General features: G+C 44.7%; 1 protein-coding gene across 2 annotated transcripts in view; it reads right to left on the reverse strand.

Annotated features, from left to right (window-relative positions):
• LOC126292057 (organic solute transporter alpha-like protein) overlaps positions 1–15453 on the reverse strand; it is a 336266-nt gene that overhangs the window by 85856 nt on the left and 234957 nt on the right. The gene's annotated exons all lie outside the window — the stretch shown is intronic.

Here is a 15453-nt window from a genome sequence, read left to right on the forward strand (position 1 = left end):
TTGTGGACGTCTTAGCGGCCCTTACAGACCCGCAGACCTTGGGCATGGTCGTCCAATTACTCTGGATTAAACGACACCATGGCGTTCTTCATGATAAAAGTGCTGACTGCCATGCCAAGAGGCCATACAACCGAACTTATCTTCTCGACCACGGTTCGTCCCGGTGCAGCTTCGTAGACAGCATGTGACTTCTATCATTCCCATCAGGCTGGGACATGGGTGTTACCGCCCGCCACACACCTATATCGTAGGTGTCAGTGGCTTGTCTCTTCCACCACGACGCCGATCTTCGACGGCAAAACAACCGTCCTTCAAACGTTGAAATTGTTCTTTGCCCGTTCTTTGACTAGTAGTTTCCGCACCACAGGCCTTACCCAGCATTTTATGGGCCTCACCCGCAGAGTTCTTCGTGTTATGGGGGGATGTTGATGAAAAACACACACTATTTCAAAAATGCACCAAATCCACAGTTTTGGAGTCACGGCTACGAAATTTTGTACCACGCTTTACACAAAAGTAACACATTTACATATAAAATCCTTTGAATATGTATATTCAACGTTTTTTGAATAAAATATGAAGTTTTATTTTCAGAAAATAATGTATGTTCCTTTTTCTCAGAAAGTTCTTAAGAGATTTTTACAAAAATTTCTCTGTTTCATCTCTTTATATGTTGTAAGCTTTTCTCATGAGGTTTTTGGAATAGGTCAAATAGGAGAATTTTCATATCTTTTTAATTATAATTCCACAAGTACAATTTTAAATTCATGCAAAATTCCAAGCACTTTGCCCATATCTCAGCTCGTAAATGGAATTTCAAAATTTGCTCTTCAGACAACGTTTATTAGGCTTACAGAAATATGTGTACAAAATTTCATAATTCCAGCATTCATAGAATCTAAGGAAAAGGTACATAAACTTTAAAAATAAACTGTTCAGGAAACGCAATTTAAAGTTCCATTTAACTTTTTTCCTTATGCCACTTCTTCACAAGGCACCACATTTGTACTCTGGGTCGTCTTTCTCTTCAAGGCTTCTCTTCTGGTTTCTTGTTGTCTGTCTTCTTTCCTTTACCAGGTCTTGAACCGACTTTTCAGCTGCAGAGATGCACTGTAACTCTATTTTTCTCAGGATGTCTTGTGTAAAATTTGTTTCTAATACCTTCACCATCCCGACGTTTCCACCATTAAATATAGTAACTGCATCAGAAGCTGCAATTATGACAACTGTAGCAAATGGAAATATGTTTTTAAGGCATCGTTTCCATATGAGTGAATTTAGAGATATCTACTTCTACATGGATACTCTGCAAATCACATTTCAGTACCGGGCACAGGGTTCATCGAACCATCTTCACAATTCTCTATTATTCCAATCTCGTATAGCGCGCGGACGGAATAAACACCTACATCTTTCCGTACGAGCTCTGGTTTCCCTTATTTTATAGGTGATCGTTCCGCAGACTGTAGTGGTGGACAGTTTGAATAATAGTGTGTTTATGTTTAAGCAGTGTAATAATGGAAATAAATTAAATTTTACTAGTTCTTAATGCGTCTCCATCAGTTAGTACCACATCATTGCATTTAACAATGAACGAAGTCTCGATATACACGGTCCACTACAACAAGAGAATTGTAACATAGTAATCATTAATTAACCCATATAATCTCCAAGTTGTTCCTCAGTAGTACGGCGCCAGTTACGTGGCTGGTGCTTTTGTCACAGTCCAGCAATGACCGTCCGCATGCCTTTGGCCCTGCCGTGAATGTACACAGCCGGGCTAAGCTGTAGCGTACGTGAAAGCGTCACGCGCGACTGCGTAACCGCAGGACAAAGCAGGCACATCCGTTGCTCAGGCCGGCCGTAAAGCCTGGCCGGTGACGACTGAGCCGGCGCTTTCTCCTGAGGATGGCGCACGAGGACGAAACGAATTCCACCGTGATGCACTGCGTCCGTAAACACGTCACCTCTGGCGGGGTCGCAGTACCGCGGTTTGCAACAGCACACCTCCTCTATATCTGGGAGATAATTGCATGCTGGCTGTAAGTCTGCCCATGACACCAACCCAATTACGTGTCAGGTGTTACGTAATTACGAGGGTGAGTCAAAAGAAAATCAACAATTTGTAATAACAAATCGAAATTTCGCGTCGTTATCCTGTAAGTTGGTAAGCGTGCTACAAACAGGGTGCAGAATGGCCTGTAGGTGGCAGCATAGTGCAGATGTACACATACCGTCGCAGTATGAGTATAAAGATGGCCGCCCGACTTGCACCAAGGAAGAACAGCGTCCTGTTATTCGGTTTCTTCTTAGTGAAGGTGTGAAACCTACTGAAATTCATCGGCGAATGAAGGTTCAGTACGGTGATGCATGTTTGTCACAGCAGCAAGTCTACGAATGGAGTAGGAAGTTCGAAAATGGTGTGACTTCAGTGGAAGATGCTCCTCTCCAGGTCAGGCACAACAAAAAATGGTTATAATGGTTCTGAGCACTATGCGACTTAACTTCTAAGTTAATCAGTCTCCTAGAACTTAAAACTACTTAAAACTAACCTAAGGACATTACACAAATCCATGCCCACGGCAGGATTCGAACCTGCGACAGTAGCAGTCGCGCGGTTCCAGGCTGAAGCGCCTAGAACCGCTCACCAGGCACAACGAGTTGTGACTCCACAGAACAATGCAGCAGTTAAAGCCATAGTGAAGGAAAACCGTCGAGTGACGCTGAATGACATTGGAGCATGTTTACAGATTCTTCATGGGGCAGCACACCACATTGTGCATGATGTGCTCCAGTTTCACCAAGTGCCTGCGAGATGGGTCCACGGCAGCTGACCCCTGAAATGAGAGAACGACGTGTTGATGCTTGTGAAGAACTTCTTCGGCGCTTTGAACAAGAAGGTGATGGCTTCCTTCAAGAATCGTTATTGATGCCAAAACCTGGGTTCACTTCCACCCAGCGGAAACGAAGAGAGCGAGCAAGGAATGGTGCCATTCCTCATCACCAAAACCAAAGAAGTTTCGACCAGGACCATCAGCAGGGAAGGTTGTGCTGACTCTTTCGGGATGAAAAAGGCGTCATTTTGGAGCATTACATGCCTAGATGGACCACTTTCACCAGTGCATCATACACAGATCTCCTAAAAAATCATCTGCGGCCTGCAATCAAATCAAAGCGACTTGGGTTGCTGTCAGCAACATGACAATGCAAGGCCCCAAACTGACCGTACAACAGTTGCAACAATCACAGACCTGCATTTTGAGTGTCTTCCTCATCCACCATACTCACCAGACCTTGCCCCAAATTATTTCTATATGTTTGGACCACTCTAAGCCGCAATGGGTGGAAAGAAGTTCCGTTCTGATGAAGAGGTACGCCACGTTGTGCATGAGTGGTTGCGCGGACTACCAAAAGAATTTTTTTCTAAGAGGATTTATGCCCTTTGCAAGGGCTGGAGGACTTGCACTGAGCGTAGGGGAGATTATATTGAAAAGTGATACAGCTTTGTACCACTTCTGCACAATAAATAATATTTTTAAAAAATATTTAAGGTTTTCATTTGACTCACCCTCGTATGTTTGCAGACCAGCACACGACAGCTACGATCAAAACTTAGCATTCCAACTGCTTCATCATAATCAGCTGTAATAATGAACCTATCTGACCTCTTCCGATTTAACATTCTATCTGTTCCTCAGAGCTCCCATATTACGTCTGCCAATGGATATATCACTTCTACGTCTTCGTGATTATTCCGCATTTCACCGAGCCAGGAGGCGCAGTGGTTAGCACACTGGACTCGCATTCGGGAGGACGACGGTTCAATCTCGTCTCCGGCCATCCTGATTTAGGTTTTCCGTGATTTCCCTAAATAGTCTCAAGCAAATGCCGGAATGGTTCCCTTGAAAGGGCACGGCCGATTTCCTTCCCAATCCTTCCCTACCCCGAGCTTGCGCTCCGTCTCTAATGACCTCGTTGTCGACGGGACGTTAAACACTAACCACCACCACCACCACCACCACCACCACCACCACCACCACCACCACCACCACCACCTCCACCACCACCTTCAAACTATTTCTCGCTTGTTAAATTATCAATTAACGCTTGGGATAGTGAACACCTATTTCTTCCGCACGCACTCTGATTTTCCTTATTTTATTCAAAATGTCAAATGCGTGTGAAATCCTATGGGACTTAGCTGCTCAGGTCATCAGTCCCTAAGCTTACACAGTACTTAACCTAAAATATCCTAAGGAAAAACACACACACCCATGCCCGAGGGAGGACTCAGCCTCCGCCGGGTCCAGCCGCACAGCCTTATTTGATTATTACCATGGTCATTTTTTTCTACGCAGCTGGAAATCAATAAAACGGCTCAACACAAAAGTTTTGTCTGAAGTACAGATAGTTTTGAGGATCAGTGGACAAAGTTCAAAACCATCGTACAATATGCGTTAGATTAGTATGTGCCAAGCAAGATCGTAAGTGATGGAAAAGAGCCACCGTGGTACAACAACCGAGTTAGAAAACTGCTGCGAAAGCAAAGGGAACTTCACAGCAATCATAAACATAGCCAAAGCCTTGCAGACAGACAAAAATTACGCGAAGCGAAATGTAAAGTTCTATGTACTGGCTTGGCAGAAAATCCTAAGAAATTTTGGTCTTATGTCAAAGCGGTAGGTGGATCAAAACAAAATGTCCAGACACTCTGCGACCAAAATGGTACTGAAACAGAGGATGACAGACTAAAGGCCGAAATACTAAATGTCTTTTTCCAAAGCTATTTCACAGAGGAAGACTGCACTGTAGTTCCTTCTGTAGATTGTTATGCAGATGACAAAATGGTAATATCGAAATAGACGACAGAGGGATAGAGAAACAATTAAAATCGCTCAAAAGAGGAAAGGCCGCTGGACTTGATGGGATACCAGTTCGATTTTACACAGAGTACGCAAAGGAACTTGCCCCCCTTCTTGCAGCGGTGTACCGTAGGTCTCAAGAAGAGCGAAGCGTTCCAAAGGACTGGAAAAGGGCACAGGTCATCCCAGTTTTCAACAAGGGACGTCGAACAGATGTGCAAAACTATAGACCTCTATCTCTAACGTTAATCAGTTGTAGAATTTTGGAACACGTATTATGTTCGAGTATAATGACTTTTCTGGAGACTACAAATCAACTCTGTAGGAATCAGCATGGGTTTCGAAAAAGACGGTCGTGTGAAACCCAGCTCGCGCTATTCGTCCACGAGACTCAGAGAGCCATAGACACGGGTTCACAGGTAGATGCCATGTTTCTTGACTTCAGCAAGGCGTTCGATACAGTTCCACACAGTCGTTTAATGAACAAAGTATGAGCATTTGGGCTATCAGACCAATTGTGGAGTTCCTAGATAACAGCACGCAGCATGTCATTCTCAATGGAGAGAAGTCTTCCGAAGTAAGAGTGATTTCAGGTGTGCCGCAGGGGAGTGTCATAGGACCGTTGCTATTCACAATATACATAAATGACCTGGTGGATGACATCGGAAGTTCACTGAGGCTTTTTGCAGATGATGCTGTGGTGTATCGAGAGGTTGTAACAATGGAAAGTTGCACTCAAATGCAGGAGGATCTGCAGCGGAATGACGTATGGTGCAGGGAAAGGCAATTGAATCTCAATGTAGACAAATGTAATGTGCTGCGAATACATAGAAAGAAAGATCCTTTATCATTTAGCTACAATATAACAGGTCAGCAACTGGAAGCAGTTAATTCCATAAATTATCTGGGAGAACGCATTAGGAGTGATTTAAAATGGAATGATCACATAAAGTTGATCGTTGGTAACGCAAACCGAAAACAAAGGAAGTAGGTTACAGTACGCTTGTTCGCTCATTGCTTGAATACTGCTCAGCAGTGTGGGATCCGTACCAGATAGGATTGATAGAAGAGATAGAGAAGATCCAACGAAGAGCAGCGCCTTTCTTTACAGGATTATTTAGTTATCGCGATAGCGTTACGAAGATGATAGATAAACTCCAGTGGAAGACTCTGCAGGAGAGACGCTCAGTGGCTCGGTACGGGCTTTTGTTGAAGTTTCGAGTACATACCGTCAGCGAGGAGTCAAGCAGTATATTGCTCACTCCTACGTGCATCTCGCGAAGTGACCATGAGGATAAAATCAGAGAGATTAGAGCCCACACAGAAGCATACCGACAATCCTCCTTTCCACGATCAATAGGAGACTGGAGTAGAAGGGAGAACCGATAGAGGTACTCAAGGTACCCTCCGCCACACACCGTCAGGTGGCGTACGGAGTATGGATGCAGATGTAAATGTATTCGGATGAAAAAAGTTGGCGTTGAAATTTCGCGAAAAAATCTCACCACAACGAAAGAGTCTTCGTTTCAGCGATTGCCACGCCAACTGGCCAATAAAATGCAGTCTTTGGTTCACCTTCCGCGCAATATTTTCTGTATGATGGCTCCAATGTAAGTTGCTCCTAATTACAAGTCCTAGGGTTTAGTTGGATGGACAACATTTAAGTCTGTATTATTCACTGTGAAAACGAAATTTCACTTTTTGTAGTTCTCATGTGGACGACCTGATACTTGTTATTGTTTACGACCAATAGCCACTTCTCGCACCGTGGAGCTCCTTGTGAAAGTCATTTTGCAATTTGCGCCACGGGGCATTGTCGCCCCCCAAAGAACAACCACTTACAGATACTACACACCAGTAGCCTCACAACCACTGGCTCCTGTTACACCGCAGCATGGAAGAGGCGGTGCGAAAATTCCCGCTCCATCAATTTAGCCACGGAAACACTGTTACCCATATTTATGCTGGTCCAGACTGTATACCAATTAGGTTCCTTTCGGAGTATGCTGATGCATTAGCTACATACATAACAACCATATACAACCGTTCTCTCGACAAAAGATCCGTACCCAAAGACTGGAAAGTTGCACAGGTCACACCAATATTAAAGAAAGGTAGTAGGAGAAATCCACTAAATTACAGGCCCATATCGTTAACGTCGATATGCAGCAGGATTTTAGAACAGATATTGTGTTCGAACATTTTGAATTACCTCGAACAAAACGGTCTATTGACACACAGTCAACATGGGTTTAGAAAACATCGTTCCTGTGAAACACAACTAGCCCTTTATTCACATGAAGTGCTGAGTGCTAGTGACTAGGGATTTCAGACCGATTCGGTACTTCTGGATTTCCGGAAGGCTTTTGATACTGCGGCTCGTAGTGAAACTGCGTGCTTATGGAATATCGGCTCAGTTATGTGACTTGATTTCCTGTAAGAGGGGTCACAGTTCGTAGTAACTGACGGAAAGTCATGGAGTAAAACAGAAGTGATTTCTGGCGTTCGGCAAGGTAGTGTTACATGTCCTTTGCTGTTCCTTATCTATATAAACGATTTTGGAGACAATCTTAGCAGCCGTCTTCGGTTGTTTGGAGATGACGCTGCCGTTTATCGACTAATAAAGTCGTTGGAAGGTCAAAACACACTGCAAAACGATTTTAAAAAAATATCTGAATGGTGCGAAAAGTGACAGTTGACCCTAAATAACGAAAAGTGTTAGGTCATCCACATGAGTGCTAAAAGGAACTCGAACTTCGGTTACACGATAAATCAGTGTAATCTAAACGCCATAAGTTCAACTAAATACCTAGGTATTACAATTACGAATAACTTAAATTGGAAGGAACACATGGAAAATGTTGTGGGGAAGGCTAACCAAAGACTGCGTTTCATTGGTAGGACACTTGGAAAATGTAACGGGCCTACTAAGGAGACTGCCTACACTACGCTTGCCCGTCCTCTTTTAGAAAACTGCTGCACGTATTATAGCGAAATATTGCAGAGAGTGTCACAGAAATGATACAGGATTTGGGCTGGAAATCATTACAAGAAAGGCGTGTTTCGTTGCGACGGAATCTTCTCACGAAATTCCAATCACCGACTTTCTCCTCCGAATGCGAAAATAATTTGTTGACACCGACCTACATAGGGAGGAACGATCACCATGACAATATAAGGGAAATCAGAGGTCGTACGGAAAGATATAGGTGTTCGTTCTTTCCGCGCGCTCGGCTAGATACGAATAATAGAGAATTGTGAAGGTGGTTCGTTGAACCCTCTGCCAGGCACTTAAATGCGATTTGCAGAATATTGATGTAGATATGCTTGTTGGTCCGTGACTGTGAGGAAGAATAAACAGTCCACAGGACTGCTGTGGTGCGAAGCGTTTCCTTCTTTAAATTCACAGACAATTCATGTAAAGTGAAGGTGGAAGGAGGAGAGAGAAAGGAAGGGGAAGGAAGTAATGGTATCAGGTGCATCGGGACATTATGCGGAATCAGCGGCGACAAGTGAAAATGTGATCTGGGTCGGGATTCGAACCGGGGATCTCCTGCTTACTGGGGAGTTCTCCACCCGGACACAGTGTTTGCCACAAATGCGCGGGCTATCTCTGCTCGCTCCCCACCGACCCACATTCCCACCTAGCGACAGTAGCCACAGTCCCCGTCCATTTCCATTCTCGCTAATTTTAGATTCCTGCTGGTGATCTAACGTAAATGTGCATCCGTATTGAAGGTTGTGGATTCATTGTCCATCGCAGCGAATCAGTTATATGTGTGGTGTCTGTTCTTTCTGACATCGACTCGTCACACTTTTAGGTAAAAAATTGTCTCTATGACGGTTACTTTGGAGTCGGCCGCCTTGCGTGGAGTAGCGGGGACAGCCGAAAAGCGTGTTATGTGCTAGTCTGCTTGTGCTGCCAACTCCGAAGGGTGAACTTGGCCGCATGGAGAGGTTAAAATTTGAACGTAGGTGTTACCTAGCAGATCTCCATCGAATCAATTTGATGTTGTATGACTTCGAGCAGTTTTGGACAAATATCGTGTTCTCTCGGCAGCCAACTCTTCATTCACCCCAAAGGGTCTTTCTCTCTTCATCCGACAGGTTGCCCAGCGTAGGAACCTTCTATGAATTTTTCTTCAAATCGATTTCGAGCGGAGAAAGTCCGGCGTTGCCGATGTACCGGGTGATCAAAAAGTCAGTATAAATTTGAAATCTTAATAAATCACGGAGTAATGTAGATAGAGAGGTAAAAATTGACACACATGCTTGGAATGAGATGAGGTTTTACTAGGAAAAAAAGTTCACAAAATGTTCGACAGATGGCGCTGGACAGCAGGTAACTGCTACAGTGACGGGTGAGAGGTACGTCAGTATGTTACAGAATCGCACCATCCCCAGCCTGGCTGATAAGCACCTGCTGGAACGTACGATGTTTATGCAGGATGGCGCTCCACCCCATATTGCTAGACGCGTGAAAGATCTGTTGCGAGCGTCGTTTGGTGATGATCGTGTGCTCAGCAGCCACTTTCGTCATGCTTGGCCTCTCAGGTCCCCAGATGTCAGTCCGTACGATTATTGGCTTGGGGGTTACCTGACGTCGCAAGTGTATCGTTATCGACCGATATCTCTAGGGATGCTGAAAGTCAACGTCCGACGCCAATGCCTCACCATAACTCCGGACATGCTTTACAGTGCTGTTCACAACATTATTCCTCGACTACAGCTACTGTTGAGGAATGATTGTGGACATATTGAGCATTTCCTGTAAGGAACATCATCTTTGCTTTGTCTTACTTTGTTATGCTAATTATTGCTATTCTGATCAGATGAAACGCCATCTGTCGGACATTTTTTGAAATTTTGTATTTTTTTGGTTCTAATGAAACCCCATGTCATTCTAAGCATGTGTGTCAATTTGTACCTCCCTATCTACAGTATTCCGTGATTTATTCAGTTTTCAAATTTATACTGACTTTTTGATCACCCTGTATATATAACTGTGCATCCACAACCATACCACTCAGCATCTAACCTCGTGCTTAATGTTTATGATATCATTAGTAGCTACATTCAGAGAGGTATACGAATATTGTCTACAAAATGTGTTGCGAATAGAGTTCACTGCGACGAATAATAAATTTAAACCTCACTCACGATACGGTAGATTTCACGCATGTGTCCGTTTATTACGTCCTATCTCCTGAAAAGTGTGTCGTACAAGTGTATAATATGGTAGGTACACTTAGTGGTATATGTGCATACTGTCTGTAAAATTGATTGCGAAAGTAATAAATTTTAACGTCATGCCTCATGTAGTACTTTTACTGCGTAAACAACTGGAAAGTAGTAAACTATAAATATTTTTCGTTTCATCATTTTGTGAAGGTCGTCAGCAAAAAATTTTCGTAATGGTTTGAAATCGTGTGTGCTTGTGTACCAGTTTGAGTTTGCCGCACTCCTTTGGCCACTGAACTTCCCGGATCTAAACCCAAGCCAGAATGTGTGGGACCACCTCGATGAGGTTGTTTGCGCCATCGATCCTCAACCTAGTAACCTAGCTCAACCGGCCACGGCGCAAGAGTCGGCATGGCTCGACATCCCTGTCGGGGCCTTCCAGAAATTCTTGCACGTATCGCAGAGGTCCGCGCTGCAGAAGGGGGTTATTCAGGTTTTCGACAGGAGGTCACATCATCGAGACTGGGCAGTGTATACGGTTTATCGTATCGCGACATTGCTGCTCGCGTTCGTCGAGATCCAATGACTGTTAGCAGAATATGGAATCGGTGGGTTCAGGAGAGTAATACGGGACGCCGTGCTGGATCAAAACGGCCTCGTGTCACTAGCAGTCGAGATGACAGGCAACTTATCGGCATGGCTGTAACGGATCGTGCAGCCACGCCTCGATCCCTGAGTCAACAGACGGGAACGTTTGCACGACAACAACCATCTGCACGAACAGTTCGACGATGTTTGCAGCAGCATGGACTATCAGCTCGGAGACCGTGATTGGGGTTACCCTTGATGTTGCATCACAGACAAGTACTCAGCGACGAACCTGGGTTCACGAATGGCAAAACGTCACTTTTTGGATGTATGTAGGTTCTGTTTACAGCATCTTGATGGTCGCATCCGTGTTTGGCGACACCGCAGTGAACGCACATTGGAAGCGTGTATTCTTCATCGCCATACTGGCGTATCATCCGGCGTGATGGTATGGGGTGCCATTGGTTACACGTCTCGGTCACCTCTTGTTCGCATTGACGGAACTTTGAACAGTGGAAGTTACATTTCAGATGTGTTACGACCCGTGACTCTACCCTTCATTGGATCCCTGCGAAACCCTACATTACAGCAGGATAATGCACGACCACATGTTTCAGGTCCTGTATGGGCCTTTCTGGATACAGAAAATGTTCGACTGCTGCCCTGGCCAGCATATTCTCCTGATGTCTCACAAACTGAAAACGTCTGGTCAATGGTGGCCGAGAAACTGGCTCGTCAAAATACGCCAGTCACTACTCTTTATGAACTGTGGTACCGTGTTGAAGCTGCATGGACAGCTGTACCTGTACACGCCATCCGAGCTCTGTTTGACTCAATGCCCAGGCGTATCAAGGCCATTATTACGGCCAGAGGTGGTTGTTCTGCTGACTGATTTCTCAGGATCTATGCGCCCAAACTGTCTGAAAATGTAATCACATGTCCGTTCTAGTACAATATATTTGTCGAATGAATAACCGTTTATTATCTGCATTTCTTCTTGGTGTAGCAATTTCATTGGACACTAGTGTATATATTTATTTCCCAATATAGTCAGCCTGGTGACGAACACATTTATCCCAACGAGAGAGGTCATCTGAGCTCAGTTCGAAGTGGGACTCATCACTGAAGACAATTCTGCTACAGTCAGCGAGCTTCCAGGCCGAAGACTAGTTTGGAAACTCCGTGGACAGCAGGGAGACACCAGCATGACTGTCGCCCGCCATACGGCACGACAACCAGGAGTAATGACTGGCGGGTGTGGCCCAGCGGTTCTAGGCGCTTCAGTCTGGAGCAGCGCGACCGCTACGTCGCAGTTCGAATCCTGCCTCGGGCATGGATGTGTGTGAAGTCTTTAGGTTAGTTAGGTTTAACTAGTTCTAAGACTTGGGGACTGATGATCTCAGATGTTAAGTACCATAGTGCTCAGAGCCATTTGAAACAGGAGTAATGGTCTGAGGTGCCATTTGTTTTCATAGCAGGAGCCTTCTGGTTGTCATCCGCGGTAGGTATAACGGCACAGACGTACGTCGACGATATTCTGGGCGCTGTTTTGATCCCCTTGATGGCAAACCATCCTGGGCTTACATTTCAGCAAGATAACGCTGAAAACTTCTAGTGTTTGTTTTCGTGCTTGCCAAGTCCAATCTTGACGAGCAAGTTCGCCGGATCTCTCCGCAACTGAGAGCGTATGTAGCAGAATGGGCAAAGCCTTCCAACCTTCTCGGGCAGTATTTGGCAGGATATCCTTCAGGAGAACATTTAACAACTTCGTCAGTCAATGCCCAGCCCAACAGCTGCTAGTGTAAAGCCGTCGGCACACGGACCGTGCTGTCGAACGCTCAGGAACGATGCGACTTGTACACACGGTACGTGGGCCCCAACGTTGTCTTCCCGATCGCAACGCACTCCAGCGGCAGTTGAGGGATATTTCTAATTCATAAATCACACTGTTTACTCAACGGGCGCGCGTAAAATTCCCATGTTAGCTCTACTGAAACGCACATCGTCCACGAAAAGGAAATTACCATGTCCAATCAATAAGGACACAGGTTTATAAAAGTTCCATTACAAACAGTGCATTACTAATTTGGAATACATCTGCGCATAAGATAATATTTCATCATTCCCACATTTTAGTAAAGACCCAAGATCAGTCTTACTTGATCACTGTTCCTACCCAGTAGCAGAATCCTTGCAACATGTGACTTACGAAGCGTAAAAGAAAAAGGTGCAAAATATCTTTATACAAGTAGCGAAAGCTGTCTTCTAGATTAAGCCAATCGAACAAAGTGACCCCTCAAAAAAGGCGAATTTATGTTTACATATCATCAAATATTATAGTATATACTTATAATAAACTAATTATGAAGTATCAGAACCTAATAAAAACGCGAATGTTAGGGAAAAAAATCGGAAGTGTCAAGATGCGAACCAACGGCCCACCAAGCTATTCTAATGACAGTGACGCTACTCTTTACGCTAAACCAACATCACACCTCATGCAGCTAATCATTTATATTACCCATAGCTGAAGACCTTATTCGTAGATATGTTACTAATTCGAATTTAATTATAACAAATTGTACCAAGAACAAAGCGTTTTGGATGGATCTTCAGTGTGTCGCTGCCTTCAAATAGCCTACTATCATAACACGCAAGTTACAATAATTCTTTTGCCACGAATATGATGTCATTATTTTATTGGAACGAATCACACAGTTAACAACGTGTTTTCGAGTGATTCTCAATTTGCTGGTGCTCAGAAACGGCATATATACATACAGGCTTGAAATGAATGCCAACATGGCGCCTCACAACTCTCTACTGAAGGGAGACGGCGTGCGTGTGACGTAGGTGACGCTGTGCCATCTCATTGGTCAACGCTCAAATACACGCTCAGAATATCTGACATGCCAGATATTGCTCTGCACGTTCGGAAAGACTCGCGAGCGTGCTATTCCACGCTATGACGCCAGAAACTCGACACGCTCAACTCTCAACGTTCGGAAGCACGGTCCTTGTGCCGACGGTTTTAGGTAGGCGCGGACAGCCAGCACTCACCGACCGCTCGTGGCACAGGATTAACTGTCCGACGGACGGAGATGGCAGCGGGATCGACCGGTGGTCGGTCGCTCAGTTGGTCCCTCTTTGGGCGACGTGTGTTTGGTCTTTTGACCGTTTCTGGGCCTTGCAATGGGTCACCTTGCTGGACGTGGCTCGCTTCCTTCCTGTGCGGAGACGTCGTGGCCAGTGTGCAAGAGTTACCTCTGCATGATTGGGTCCGAGCCAGTGTGCCCGGATCGCCATATCTCCCAGTTCCCGACGGACATCGAGTTGAGTCAAAGACTTCTAGATACAAGGCCTATGCACAGCGGCCATATTGGCACGTGACGTCACAAACTGTTCGCCATCTTATCTTTAGTAGGCAGTCCTGTTGACGTGTTTGTTGTGTTGAAAGTGTGTGGAAAATACGGAAGCGTCCGATCCCGCCCCTCTGCTTTGATCCATGACGTCACAAATATGGTGGAAACGACCATAAACCCCTATTCCAATATGGCTCATATAAAGTCGTTACTTACACATTACCAGGACGAAAATACATCAAAAAACAAAACACACACCCGTTCCACAAAAAGCCTAATGACAATAACGGGGGACAATCGCGGGAAATAGGGGGGTTTTTGGGTGGGGACAAACTAAATATAAACAAATTTAGACACCCACCCCCATACAAAACATAGCAAAACGACTAAAACAACCGACATCACAAAACTCCCCAAATACCACTATCATCTGGAATCGGACACTTCCCTTGACCTATATAGCTCAACAGCAGCTCCCGATCCCATAAATTAGGACCTAACACTTCCCTTGACCTATATAGCTCAAAAACATCTCCCGATATCAATACCAACATTCGCAGACACACACTGGCATCGAACACTTTCCTTGACCTGTTATTCTTACCACATCTCCACATACAGCCGTCCCTGGACTGAGATACCGGAACTTTAAGTAAGCTTCATTTCTTCACGACATGCTGAACACTTCACGACTTCATCCAAAAATCAGAATAGTTGAAGAAATTTTATTAGGGACAACGCACTGTCCCCAATCATAGCGAGAAGCTAAAACTGCTGACCCTGTCAGTCACATCCATACATACTAAAGACATAAAAAAGCAATTTACCAAAATTCACACACGACTCCTCACTCGCAAACCAAACCAAAAACATCACCTAACACACCACCAGAGAGCACCATCCATTGCCTCAAAGCGACACCTACAAACACGCCACTCTCACAAACTAAATTCCGCGCCGTCGTGACGTCACACACCACAACAGCCTTACGTCACGGGTCAAAGCCGACGGGTGGGATCGGACGCTTCGGTCGACCCAGTGTGTGCCACGTGAAACTTATATATATTTCATACAGTATTCGCCTACATTTCTTGGAAGTATGGGATACAAGTGTTGCGTTCCCTTTTGCCAGGGAAATTATAAGTCCCAAACAGGCCTGAAACTGCACACGTTTCGATTTCCCAAATGTACAAAGTTGAGAAATCGCTAGATTGCAGCTATTCCCAGACAGGAATGTGTGTCTACGCATCATTAAAGGGTAAGTAAATGACAAAAAATTTATAGCGTCTTATTTGTTTCCATTGCACCACATTTGCCAATTGTTTTTAAAAGCAGTTATGTATCATTTACCAGTATAATTTGTTTCTTAATTCTGGACCATTGCTGTGAGTTTAATACGAAGCTGGCTGTGAAATGTCTCCCATATTTGCAACTATTGTCACACAGAATAGTCATATCAA

Source organism: Schistocerca gregaria, chromosome 9, assembly GCF_023897955.1.
Source record: "Schistocerca gregaria isolate iqSchGreg1 chromosome 9, iqSchGreg1.2, whole genome shotgun sequence".
Taxonomy (NCBI): Eukaryota; Metazoa; Arthropoda; class Insecta; order Orthoptera; family Acrididae; genus Schistocerca; species Schistocerca gregaria.